Genomic DNA, 14,412 nt, shown 5'->3' with positions numbered 1-14,412 from the left:
CTAGGCCCAGCTCTTCCTTCCCAGAGAACAGCTGGTGGACGTCAAACCCGTCCCAGTGCTGGAGAACTAGATGGCCCCTTGTCTGACCCAGCACAGCTGGACACTGGGCTCGAACCGTGGCTGGAGATGAGCTATAACCAGCAGGAGGATCCCATTGGGCTGATCTGGGCTAGCCAATCCCACTGAAGGGCACAGCGCTATGCTGGATACAGGCTCACTCCCCCTGGATCGGGCCCCCAGGAGACAGGAACGTGCTGCCCTAGCCGCAGTGACCAGAGCAACCCCCAGGGGCTTAGTGCAGCGGCCAAGAGGCATGTTCTGGGTGCATGTGACATGTCCCAGTCATCTGCCAGTGGGGAATTCGACACAGTTAATTGGCCATGATGACCACGAGGGTTTGAATCCCTCGCTTTGTTTCTAATTATCTGCCCCTTTCCCTTTCCGCCTCTCCTGACTCTCTTTTAAAACTCCCTCACATGATTCTGGCACTGCCAGCCGGCCCCCACTGTCCTCTGCAGGGATTAAAGGAGTTTTCTCAGGCCTTGAAACTAGAATGTTTTTAGAAAGCCACAGATGCAGAGAGGGCCTGGTTTGGGAATGGGCTTGTACCTGCCTGGGTGCAGATCTGGCATTCACCGAAATCCCGTTTTCTGTTGTTAGCCGCTTTGTGCGTGCCAAGGTGTTCTTTGCACTTCCAAGTGAGGCATGTTTATTTGTGCCCATGAAACTGCGCCTCAGCATCCTCCCCAGAATGCAAAACCCATCAACCCCTTTCCCCCAGACTTCTCCCTCCCTCCCTGCTAGGTTAGCCCTGTGAAAAGCACGTATGACAAAAGCCAGGCATCTGAGACACTTGTGATTGGGTCATTTCTGGGATTGAGACGAACCACTGCTGGGTTCCCCAGGTGGCCGTAAGGAAACAGAAGGTCTCTTATTTGGTGGTTGCCCCGTTCAGGCAGGGCACCACCCGCAGCAGGATTGTTCTCCCCTTTGAGCCTCTCCCGCCAGGCCTGACACCTACTGCAGGTGTAGGGGGCAGGGCTGATTCAGAGTTTAAAAGGTCAGATGGGACCTCTGTGATCACCTAGTCCAGGGGTCGGCAACCTTTCAGAAGTGCTGTGTCGACTCTTCAGTTATTCACTCTAATTGAAAGTTTCAGGTGCCAGTAATACATGTTAACGTTTTTAGAAGGTCTCTTTCTATAAGTCTATAATATATAACTAAACTATTGTATGTAAAGTAAAGAATGGTTTTTAAAATGTTTAAGAAACTTCATTTAAAATTAAATTAAAATGCAGAGCCCCCCCGGACCGGTGGCCAGGACCCGGGCAGTGTGAGAGCCACTGAAAATCAGATCGCGTGCCGCCTTCGGCACACGTGCCATAGGTTGCCTACCCCTGACCTAGTCTGACATATTGTCCTTAACTCTGCTGGCCAGAGACTGAAGGACAATAAGGAGTTTCTGAGGTATGCTAGGAACAAAAAAAATCCTGACCATGGTATTGGGCCATTACCAGAGGGAAATGGCAGAATTATCAATAATAAGGCAGAAAAGGCAGAAGCGTCCAATGAATATTTCTGTTCTGTATTCGGAACGGATGATATAGTCTCATCATGTGCTGGTGATAACACTCTTTCCATTCCACTGGTATCTCAGGAGGATGTTAAACAGCAGCTACTAAATCAGACATTTTTAAATCAGCAGGTCCAGATGAGTTGCATCCAGGAGTTTTAAAAGAGCTGGCTGAGAAGCTCGCTGGACCATTAATGATGCTTTTCATAAGGCTTGGAGCACTGAGGAAATTCCAGAACACTGGAAGAAAGCTACTGTTGTGCCAATATTAAAAAAGGGTAAATTGGATGACCCAGGTAATTAGAGGCCTGTCAGTCTGACATTGATCCTGGGCAAGAAAATGGAGCAGCTGATATGGGACTTGATGATAAAGAATTAAAGCAGGGTAATGTAATGAATGCAAACCAGCATGGGCTTATGGAAAATAGAGCCTGTCAAACTAACTTCACATCTTTTTTTGATGAGATTACAGGTGTGGCTGATAAAGGTAATAGTGTGGCTGTAATATGCTTAGACTTCTGTAAAGGGTTTGACTTGGTACCACATGATATTTTGATTAGAAAACTAGAAGGATACAAAATGAAGATGGCCCACATTAAATGGACAAGAAGCTGGCTAATGGATAGGTCTCACAAAGTAAAGCATCAATGAACAGGTGGGTTTCTAGTAGGATCCCCCCGGGGTCTGTTCTTGGCCCTGTGCTATTGAACATTTTTATCAATGACTTGGAAGAAAACATAAAATCATCCCTGGTAAAGTCTGCAGATGACACAGAAATTGGGGGAGTGGTAAATAATGAAGGGAACTGGTCACATACTGAGTGATCTGGGTAACTTGGTAAGCTGGGAACAAGCAAAGCAATCTGTGTTTTAATCTGGCTACATGTAAACGTGTACATCTAGGAACAAGGCATGCAGGCCACACCTACAGGCTGGGGGACTCTGTCTTGGAAAGCAGCAACTCTGAAAAAGATTTGGGGGTCATGGTGAATAATCAGAGGACCATGAGCTCCCCGGGTGATGCTGCAGCCCAGAGGGCTAATGCGATCCTGGGATGCATAGACAAGGAAATGTCAAGGAGGAGTTGGCACTGGTGCAACCGCTGCTGGGATCCTGTGTCCAGTTCTGGTGCCCACAGGATTAGAAAACAGGTTTTTATAGTGCTAGACTCCAAGAGCTTAACAAAGAGAAGGTTAAGGGGTGAGGTGATCTCAGGCTGTAAGTACCTATGTGGGGAACAAACATTTTACAATACGCTCTTCAGTCTAGCAGAGGAAGGTCTAACACAATCCAATGGCTGGAAGCTGAAGCTAGACAAATTCAGCCTGGAACTCGGGTGTATATTTTTAACAGTGAGAGTCATTAACCACTGGAACAATTTACCAAGGGCCATGGTGGATTCTCCATTGCTGGCAATTTCCAGAAGAAGACTGGCTGTTTTTCTAACAGCCCTCGGAGTTACTGTGGGGAAGTCTGATGGTCTGTATTATGCAGGGGGTCAGATTAGATCAGGGTTGGCAACCTATGGCATGTGTGCCAAAGGCGGCACGTGAGCTGATTTTCAGTGGCACTCACACTGCCTGGGTCCTGACCACCAGTCTGGGGGGGGGGGGGGGGGCTCTGGATTTTAATTTAATTTTAAATGAAGCTTCTTAAACATTTTAAAAACCTTCTTTACTTTACATACAACAATAGTTTAGTTATATATTATAGACTTACAGAAAGAGACCCTCTAAAACCATTAAAATGTATTACCGGCACGCGAAACCTTAAATGAGAGTGAATAAATGAAGACTCGGCACAGCACTTCTGAAAGGTTGCTGACCCCTGGATTAGATCATCACCGTGGTCCCTTCTGGCCTTGTGTTATGGAGTCACCGGGCGCTGCTCTGGAACTGCTTCCCACCAAGCCAGGCAGGACTCTGGGGAGCCTCCTCTCCCTTGGAGCAGCCTGTCTGCAGGGCAAGAAGCTCACACGGCTTCACCTCCTGGGTCTCTCCTTGGAGCATTCAGCATCCTCTGCCCCTCCGTGCGCTTCCCACAGCGAGTCCGCCCAGGCGGGGTCCTGGGGAAGCCAGAGGGTCCTGCACCCACACTGCGCAGTCAGACGTGACTCTCAGCCAGCCAGTAACACAGAGGTTTATTTGATGACAGGAACAGGGTCTAAAACAGAGCTTGTAGATACAGCGAACCGGACCCCTCAGCCGGGTCCATTCTGGGGCCCAGCGAGCCAGACCCCCACGTCTGCACTTCACTCCTCGTCCCCAGCCAACTCCAGACTAACAACCCCGTCCTCTGCTCAGCTCCTTCCCTGGGCCAGGAGGTCACCTGACCTCTTTGTCTCCAACACCTTCAGCTGGCACCTTTGCAGAGGAGGGGCCCAGGCCATCAGTTGCTAGGAGACAGAGTGCCAGGCATTTAGGTGCAATGGCCCCTTCCTCTGCAGCAATCACACCCCCTTATTCCACCACCTAGATATTAAGAACTGCAGAGGGGACACTGAGGCTATGGCTACATTAGCGCTTCAAAGCGCTGCCGCGGCAGCGCTCCCGCGGCAGCGCTTTGAAGCGCTAAGTGTAGTCAAAGCCCCAGCGCTGGGAGAGAGCTCTCCCAGCGCTGTCCGTACTCCAGCTCCCTGTGGGGAATAACGGACAGCGCTGGGAGCCACGCTCCCAGCGCTGGGGCTTTGACTACACTGGCGCTTTGTAGCGCTGCAATTTGCAGCGCTGCAGAGGGTGTTTTTTCACACCCTGCTGCAGCGCTGCAAATTTGCAAGTGTAGCCATACCCTGAGGCACCAACACAGTATTCAGAGAAAACATTAAGAACATTCCCAGTTCGTCACACCTTGGAATCTAGGCTTTCCTGTGGCGGACAAGGCACATCAGGATTTCCCTGAATTAATTCCTGCATGAACTAGAGCAGAGTGGTTCAAAAACCAGCCAACCCTGATGTAAAGGTTGCCCATGAGGGAGAATCCAGCGCCCCTCTTGGGAGGTTGCTCCAATGGCTAATTACCCTCAATGGTAAAAGTGTTACAGCTCATTCCAGTCTGGATTTGCCTGACTTCCACTTCCAGCCACTGGATCCTGTTGGACTTTTCTCTGCCAGGCTGTTATCACAGGTTCGTTCCCCAGGTAGATACTTACAGACTGCGATCGAATCACCCCTTCGCCTGCTCTCAGCAGCTTATTAACCCTTTCCGGTCAGCGTGGGGTTTGTATATCCCATCACAGCCCTGAACCCTTCATTAAACCCACTTTCAGCATGAGAAAGAGTAAAGATAAACGTAGCTAGTTAGGAGGGGAGGCTGGCCTTACAGCAATAGCCATCAAGGAAGGGAACACCTGTTCTGTTCACTCCCTCTGGGCCACCTGGCACTGGCCACTGTCGGGAGGCAGGAAACTGGGCGAGATGGACCATTGGTCTGACCCAGTCTGGCCGTTCGTATGAAAACTTGCATGGACCAAACTCATTGCGCTGCTGACAGTTCCTTGTTGACAGGTCCTGGGAAAGCGGAGAGGTCCCCAAGGCAGAAGAGCCGCGTAGTATCAGAAGAGTGATGCTGACCATTGCTGTCCCAGAAGTCTGTAATTCAGCGTCACCTAGACTGCACTAGTGCCTAGAAGGCTAATTTCTTTTCCCAGGGAAATAATCGAACAAGTCTTGAGAGGAAATGAGCCACTGATTGTGGAGCCGTGCGCACTAGGCAGCCTGTGTCGGGGGAGAGGCTGCCAACAGCACCAACTGTCAGAAACGGGGCTGCTTTTTCTTCCTAACTACGATTGCGAACTCAGCAGGTGGGAGGGGAGAGGTCGGTGTCACATTAGGATTTGGGGAAAGCCTTTGGTACCAGGTGTCACAACATCTGATTCTCCTAACGACACTGAACGGGCCGTCACATGGCTTGGAATCATAGAATCATGGACTATCAGGGTTGGAAGGGACCTCAGGAGGTATTTAGTCCAATCCTCTGCTCAAAGCAGGACCAACACCAACTAAATCATCCCAGCCAGGGCTTTGTCAAGCCGGACCTTAAAAAACAATAAGGATGGAGATTCCACCACCTCCCTAGGCAAGCCAGTAAGAACGTAAGAACGGCCATACCGGGTCAGACCAAAGGTCCATCCAGCCCAGTATCCTGTCTACCGACAGTGGCCAATGTCAGGTGCCCCAGAGGGAGTGAACCTAACAGGCAATGATCAAGTGAGCTCTCTCCTGCCATCCATCTCCATCCTCTGACAAACAGAGGCTAGGGACACCATTCCTTACCCAGGCTGGCTAATAGCCATTAATGGACTTAACCTCCATGAATTTATCCAGTTCTCTTTTAAACACTGTTATAGTCCAGCCTTCACAACCTCCTCAGGCAAGGAGTTCCACAGGTTAACTGTGTGCTGCGTGAAGAAGAACTTCCTTTGATTTGTTTTAAACCTGCTGCCCATTAATTTCATTTGGTGACCCCTAGTTCTTGTATTATGGGAACAAGTAAATAACTTTTCCTTATTCACTTTCTCCACATCACTCATGATTTTATAGACCTCTATCATATCTCCCCGTTAGTCTCCTCTTTTCCAAGCTGAAAAGTCGTAGCCTCTTTAATCTCTCCTCATATGGGACCTGTCACAGAGTTCCTGGGCGCTGCTCTGGAACTGCTCCCCACCAAGCCAGGCAGGACTTTGGGGAGCCTCCTCTCCCTCGGAGCAGCCTGTCTGCAGGGCAAGAAGCTCACACGGCTTCACCTCTTGGAGCATTCAGCATCCTCTGCCCCTCCGTGTGCTTCCCCCAGTGAGTCCAGCCAGCGGGGTCCTGGGGAAGCCACCGGGTCCTGCCCCCCCACTGCGCAGTCAGACGTGACTCTCAGCCAGCCAGTAACACAGAGGTTTATTAGATGACAGGAACAGGGTCTAAACAGCCGGGTCCATTCTGGGGCCCAGCTAGGCAAACCCCCACGTCTGCCCTCACTCCCCGTCCCCAGCCAGCTCCCGACTGCCAACCCCTCCAGCCCCTCCTCCTCTGCTCAGTTCCTTCCCCGGGCCAGGAGGTCACCTGACCTCTTTGTTCTCCCCCACCTTTAGCATCCCCTTGCAGGGGGGAAGGCCCCGGCCATTAGTTGCCAGGAGACAGAGGGTCGGCCAGAAACTGAGGCCCCCCCACAGTATTCAGGGAAAACATTAAGAACAATCCCACTTCGTTACAGGACCCGTTCCAAACCCCTAATCATTTTACTTGCCCTTCTCTGAACCTTTTCTAATGCCAGTGCACCTCTGCCCTGGTAGAACGCGGTCCTCCCGAGACCAAAAACCTCACCCCGTTAGAGGTGAGACCGTGTTATATCGAACTTGCTTTGGCCCTCCCTGTTCCTTGTTCCCTGACCACCCCCTTCAGAGACCCCTGTCCCTATTCACCCCCAGGACCCCACCCCCACCCAACCCCCCTGCTCCCTGCGGGGGGGGGGTGCTGGGGAAAGGTCCCGCACTCACCTGTGGTGGGCAGTGGAGTGTTGCGGCTGGGAGCTGGCGGAGTGGAGCTGGCTGGGGCTGGGCTGCTCCGCTTCCCACCGCCGGTGAGTGTGGGGAGGATCCCTTCCCCCAAGCCCCCTCCCCCGAGTGACACAGCTGGGGCAGGGGCGAGGGAAGCGGAGCGGGCTGCTCCTGGCCCCCCACTAATCCCCAGGGCCACTCTGGGACTGTGGGCCCCCAAAAGTGCCCCACACAGCCCCTGACTGCCTCCAAGACCCTCTGCCCCTTATCCAACCCCTCAGCCCCGGCCTGGCCCGGCATCCTTAACACGCTGCTCAGAGCAGCATGTCAGAGCTTTACCGCGTTTTATGCGAACCCGCCTTATATCGGGTTGCGTTATATCAGGGTAGAGGTGTATATCTTTTTTGAGATGAGACCACCGCTGTACACAGTATTCAAGATGTGGGCGTACCATGGATTTATATAAGGGCAATAAGATATTCTCCGTCTTATTCTCTATCCCCTTTTTAATGATTCCTAACATCCTGTTTGCTTTTTTGACTGCCTCTGCACACTGCGCAGACATCTTCAGAGAACTGTCCACGATGACTCCAAGATCTTTTTCCTGACTCGTTGTAGCTAAATTAGCCCCTATCATGTTGTATGTATAGTTGGGGTTATTTTTTCCAATGTGCATTACTTTACATTTATCCACATTAAATTTCATTTGCCATTTTGTTGCCCAATCACTTAGTTTTGTGAGATCTTTTTGAAGTTCTTCACAATCTGCTTTGGTCTTAACTATCTTGAGCAGTTTAGTATCATCTGCAAACTTTGCCACCTCACTGTTTACCCCTTTCTCCAGATCATCTATGAATAAATTGAATAGGATTGGTCCTAGGACTGACCCTTGGGGAACACCACTAGTTACCTCTCTCCATTCTGAGAATTTACCATTAATTCCTACCCTTTGTTCCCTGTCTTTTAACCAGTTCTCAATCCATGAAAGGACCTTCCCTCTTATCCCATGACAGCTTAATTTACGTAAGAGCCTTTGGTGAGGGACCTTGTCAAAGGCTTTCTGGAAATCCAAGTACACTATGTCCACTGGATCCCCCTTGTCCACATGTTTGTTGACCCCTTCAAAGAACTCTAATAGATTAGTAAGACACGATTTCCCTTTACAGAAACCATGTTGACTACTGCTCAACAGTTTATGTTTTTCTATGTGTCTGACAATTTTATTCTTAACTATTGTTTCAACTAATTTGCCCGGTACCGACGTTAGACTTACCGGTCTGTAATTGCCGGGATCACCCCTAGAGCCCTTTTTAAATATTGGCGTTACCTTAGCTAACTTCCAGTTATTGGGTACCAAAGCCGATTTAAAGGACAGGTTACAAACCTTAGTTAATAGTTCCGCAACTTCACATTTGAGTTCTTTCAGAACTCTTGGGTGAATGCCATCTGGTCCCGGTGACTTGTTAATGTTGGGTTTATCAATTAATTCCAAAACCTCCTCTAGTGACACTTCAGTCTGTGACAGTTCCTCAGATTTGTCACCTACAAAGGATGGCTCAGGTTTGGGAATCTCCCTAACATCCTCAGCCGGGAAGACTGAAGCAAAGAATCCATTTAATTTCTCCGCAATGACTTGATCGTCTTTAAGCGCTCCTTTTGTATCTAGATCGTCCAGGGGCCTCACTGGTTGTTTAGCAGGCTTCCTGCTTCTGATGAAACATTTTGTTATTACCTCTTGAGTTTTGGGCTAGCCGTTCTTCAAACTCCTTTCTGCCTTTTCTTATTACACTTTTACACTTAATTTGGCAGTGTTTATGCTCCTTTCTATTTACCTCACTAGGATTTGACTTCCACTTTTTAAAAGATGCCCTTTTATCTCTCACTGCTTCTTTTATGTGGTTGTTAAGCCACAGTGGCTCTTTTTTAGTTCTATTATTGTGTTTTTTAATTTGGGGTATACATTTAAGTTGGGCTCTATTATGGTGTCTTTGAAAAGTGTCCATGCAGCTTGCAAGGATTTCACTCTAGTCACTGTACCTTTTAATTTCTCTTTAACTAACCCCCTCATTTTTGCATAGTTCCCCTTTCTGAAATTAGATGCCACAGTGTTGGGCTGTTGAGATGTTCTTCCCACCACAGGAATGTTAAAAGTTATGTTATAGTCACTATTCCCAAGTGGTCCTGTTATAGTTACCTCTTGGACCAGCTCCTGCGCTCCACTCAGGACTAAATTGAGAATTGCCTCTCCCCTTGTGGGTTCCCGTACCAGCTGCTCCAAGAAGCAGTCATTTAAAGTATTGAGAAATGTTGTCTCTGCATTTTGTCCTGAGGTGACATGTTCCCAGTCAATATGGGGATAATTGAAATCCCCCTCTATTATTGAGTTCTTAATTTTGATAGCCTCACTAATCTCCCTTAGCATTTCATCATCACTATCACTGTCCTGGTCAGGTGGTCGATAATAGATCCCTAATGTTATATTCTTATTAGAGCATGAAATTTCTATCCATAGAGATTCAATGGAACATGTGGATTCACTTAAGATTTTTACTTCATTTGATTCTACATTTTCTTTCACATATAGCGCCACTCCCCAACCCCACCCCCATCCCACCCCCACATGACCTGTTCTGTCCTTCTGATATATTTTGTACCCTGGAATGATTGTGTCCCATTGATTGTCCTCACTCCACCAGGTTTCTGTGATGCCTATTACATCAATATCCTCCTTTATCACCAGGCACTCTAGTTCACCCAGCTTATTATTTAGACTTCTAGCATTTGTGTACAAGCACTTTAAAAACTTGTCCCTGTTTATTAGTCTGCCCTTTTCTGATGTGTTGGATTCTTTTTATGTGACTGTTTCTCATCTGATCTGGCCCATTCCAGTGCTTCACACCCTCCTAGTGAAATAGTGTTTCCTATATATTATACACACACACACACATAGTTCTATCTCATAGAACTGGAAGGGACCTTGAAAGGTCATTGAGTCCAGCCCCCTTTTTGCCTTTTTCCAATCATCCAGGACCTCCCCTGATCACCACGAGTTTTCAAAGATAATGGCCAATGGCTCTGCAATCACATCAGCCAATTCCCTCAGCACCCTAATGTAGGGATATTAAAGAAGGTTTATATTAAACATGGTTTATATGAGAAATGATTTATTGATTTATTGTTAATTAATACTTTATAACTTAAGGTTTATGTTAAAAGTAAATTTGTGATTCTAACCTGCAAGCCACCAGCTGTGTCTGTGTGAAGCCTGCTCAAAGAAATACTTTGTATAAAACTTGTTAAACATTTTAATTAACTCTAAGTAAGCCAAAACAGTAGCTGTTATAGTGTATAGATAGAGACCCCCACCCTCTGTAAGTTTTCATCTCACTTTATCTTTGATTGTTAAAAGACAGGGAGTCTCACATAAATTGGTAACACCCCAAAAAGTAAAGAAACAGTGAAATAGATGTGATTAAGATAGAGAATGTATGTGACTGAATGGTTAGGGAGTTACCAGTCTGAAGAATTCAGTGTTGGCTGAAGAAGGTGTCAAGTGGGATCAACCAGATGACCCACCACACCTCAAAGGAAGGAAAAACAAGCATCTGACAGAATGGAGCCAGCCATCTGCTGATTGATTTAGCAACAGCAGAATGAAGCAACTCCTATCAACTAACATAGGGAAAAATCCCTATAAAACTGGACTCTAAAGAATAAGGACTTTGAGTCTATGGTTCTGCTGCCAGCCTCCAGGAGCATCAGATGCATCTGACACAGACTCGGCTCCATCCTCATGACCAAGGTACCTGGCCAGTAACTTGGCATGAGCAACATCTAGGCTGGTAACTATAACATCTATACAGAACCTGAATGAATGATTGTGTGAATGAATATGTGTGTGTGTGTGTGTGTGTGTGTGTTTGTATAAGGAATAATTAGTAATAGAAACAAGTAGAAAAACATTGTCTTTTGTTTTGTTATGGTATTTACAATAAATGTGGCATCTTTGCCTTATCCCTCTTAATAAGATCCTGCTGGTTTTTATTATATTGGTACAACACTAAGATGCATTAGGTCTGGACCCATGGACTTGTGCATGTCCAGCTTTTCTAAATAGTCCTTAACCTGTTCTTTCACCACTGAGGGCTGCTCACTTCCTCCCCATACTGTGCTGCCCAGTGCAGCAGTCTGGGAGCTGACCTTGGCTGTGAAGACCGAGGCAAAACAAGCATTGAGTACATTAGCTTTTTCCACATCCTCTGTCACTAGGTTGCTTCCCCCATTCATTAAAGGTCCCACACTTTCTGTGACCTTCTCCTTGTTGCTAACATACCTGTAGAAACCCTTCTTGTCACCCTTCACATCCCTTGCTAGCTGCAATCCAATTGTGCCTCTGCCTTCCTGATGACATCCCTGCATGAAATCAGACGGAGGACCATAAACCCGCAAGGCAGTGAGGAGTGGCGTGCTGCAGTGACATTGCAACTGGCTTTCAGTGATAGCTCCAGGAATGAAGCAGGTGAAGAAAGAAGCTGCAGCTGACCCTGAATTGGAAGCATTGGTGAGATGAACCCTGTGGGACTCCTGGGTCTCAAAGTGTAAAAAGGACGTGCGAGTTCATAACGCTGTCTCAGTGACCAGGAACTGTTTTTTGGCTTGAAAATGAACCATGGGAAATTGGTCGAGTTACTTTCAGCAATGAATATTATGAAGAAGTGCCAGGGAGCCACACAGAGAAACTGGCGTAGGCCCCCCAGAAGGACCTGCTGATCTGGTTCACACTGTGGAAATCACGCTCAGTGAAAACAGATGTGGAGCCAAAAATGAATGGACCATAATTGCTGTGGCGGTGATTAGGCTTCCTTGGTGGACAAAATAACCAAGGCCTGAACTGTGCCACCCACGTTTTCCCTTCTCGGGTCCCTTACAAAGAGATTTTGAAAAAAAATCTCATCTCCCGTCCCAGCTTGCATGCCAGCTCCTCCCGTCTGCCCCCCAGACAGAAGGAGCAGAGCAGACTGGAACACTTCCTTCCTGATAATCATCCTGACATCCAGGCCTCAGCCCCTGGCAGGAGGGAGCGGGAGGGGGGAGCGGACACCTGTTGGCCCCATCCCTCACCCCGCCTTCTCTCCTCTCCTGTCTCTCCTTCTGTCTCCACTTTTCATCAAATCCAGAAATCCACGGCACTACATCAGCATGGCAACCACAACCCTACCCCACCTAAGGAGAAAGGACCCAACCAAGTGACCCAACCAGGGTCCGAGCACCAGGTATTGTGATCAACCTGCCAGCCAAAGTGTCCATTTGTGACCGACTAGCCGACCAGTGCTCCCAAGACATCAACAAAAGCTGTATGTCCCCCCTCTTTTCCATCCGATCTGATCTCCACCTGGAGATGTGAATACCCATCACCCCTCAGGACAGACAGTAAATTCACCCTTTCCCTTTTGTCAAAGGAAGGTTGTTGCTTAAACAAAAGATAAAGGAAAAGGAAAGAGACTTGAATAGGTTTTAATGATGTTTGTTTTGCAGAATCACTAATTCCAGATTCAGTACAAATAGCCTGGGGCATAATGTAGTCAAATCTCATTCTGTTGGCAAGGGATGGAAAGAAAGGGAAGGTCTGTGTCCTTTGATTCATAAAAATCTACAGAATCACCATTTCAATGGTGTCACCCATTGTGCTGTGGGTGGGGGGGGACGTGCTGCCCCCTCCCCCAGCTCCAGGGCCCCTGGGTGGTAGAAATGTTGATAATACAATGGCATCAGAGATGGGTCGAGTTGGGTATCATTCGAAAGCCCCTTCTCCCACAAACACAGTGGTGCCAAACGTGACAGACCTAGGACAGTTAAGTAGATAGATATTGACGGGGCAGGAGCAGACATTTAACTTTGACACGAGCAGTAATTCTTCCGCTCTGCTCCGCACCGATTAGGCCTCACCTGGAGTGTTGTGTCCAGTTCTGGGGGCCACATTTCAGGAAAGATGTGGACAAATTGGAGAAAGTCTAGAGAAGAGCAACAAAAATGACCTCTGAGGGCAGATTGAAAAAACTGGCTTTGTTCAGTCTGGAGAGGAGAAGACTGAGAGGGGACATGAGAACAGTTTTCAAGTACATCAATGATTGTTACAAGGAGGAGGGAGAAGAATTGTTCCTCTTAATCTCTGTACCAGGCCGGTGTGGCTCCCCTCCTCCCCAGGGAGGGTTGAGCCCCGCTGGACACCGGAAGGGGCGGGGCTACAGAGCAGTGAGCCCGCCCCTCAGAAGGTCAGGCGGCTACCCGGAAGCATAAAAGCCGGCAGTCAGAGCTCAGTGAGAGCCCAGCCACCGTCGGGAGCGGACCTGCCAGAGAGGGCTCGGGACTGGGAAGCCGCTGGGGCCCAGGGCAGTTGCCCTGACTGGCCAGAGCTTCCCCGCGCCCGCTACTGGGAGGAGCCACCGGAGCTTCCCCGCGCCAGTTACGAGGAGGAGCCGCCGGAGACTCCCCCCTCTCCCTTGCTGTTACCCCGAGGAACCCCTGGAGCAAGCCTGGCCGGACTTCCCGGAGGAGCTGCCGGATCTACCCCCCAGCCCCGGCCGCGAAGAACCCAAGCTATGGGACTTCCCGGAGGAGCTGACGCCACAGACCAGGTAGGCCCAGAGGGGGAAATTGGAAGTGGCCCGGGGGCAGCCGACCCCAGTCAGGCTGCAGATCTACCGGTACCTATGTCAGTGTGTTGCGGTTAGGACCCCACTGACCGCCAGCGGTGGTAGCCGCTGCTAGGGCCCCGGGCTGGGACGCAGTGGAGTGGGAGGGCCTGCGTCCCCCCTTCCACCCTCTCCAGGGTGGCAGACTCCCCCTCTCCCTGGCCTGAGGAGGCCATTAAGACTAGTCTGTTTGCTCAGCCCCTGAAGGGCCTGAGCTGAGCTTGCTGCCCCGCCCTGCTCCAGGGCCTGGGCCTATATACTAACTTGTATTGTTGCTCAGCCCCTGCTCCAGAGGGCCTGAGCCCCTAACTGACTTTGTGCTTTGTTGCTCAGCCTTGCGGAAACAGGGCAGGACCCGAGTACGAACAACAGGCCGGTGTGGCTCCCCTCCTCCCCAGGGAGGGTTGAGCCCCGGCCACACGACTTTACACCTCTGAGGACAGGACAAGAAGCAATGGGCTTAAATTGCAGCAAGGGGACTGACCCGGCCCTGCCACAGCCACTTCTTGGCCTTTAACAGCCCCTCATGCAGAGGTTCCCAAACTGTGGGGTGCGCTCCCATAGTGGGGCATGGAGGAACATCTGGGGGCTGTGGCAGGGCCGGGTCAGTCCCCATGGGGGGTGGAGAGGGAGCGCCACCCAGCTCCCCCTGCCCCCAGTTCTGCT

The 14,412-nt window shown here is 49.4% G+C and overlaps 1 protein-coding gene across 3 annotated transcripts in view; it reads right to left on the bottom strand.

The window, feature by feature from the left end:
* The window catches only part of IMPDH1 (inosine monophosphate dehydrogenase 1), an 86,109-nt gene that overhangs the window by 44,783 nt on the left and 26,914 nt on the right, over positions 1–14,412 (bottom strand). The gene's annotated exons all lie outside the window — the stretch shown is intronic.

This window comes from Mauremys mutica, chromosome 1, assembly GCF_020497125.1.
Source record: "Mauremys mutica isolate MM-2020 ecotype Southern chromosome 1, ASM2049712v1, whole genome shotgun sequence".
In the NCBI taxonomy this organism is placed as follows: Eukaryota; Metazoa; Chordata; order Testudines; family Geoemydidae; genus Mauremys; species Mauremys mutica.
Note: the sequence above shows the minus strand (reverse complement) of the source record. Positions and strands in the feature narration are given on the sequence as shown.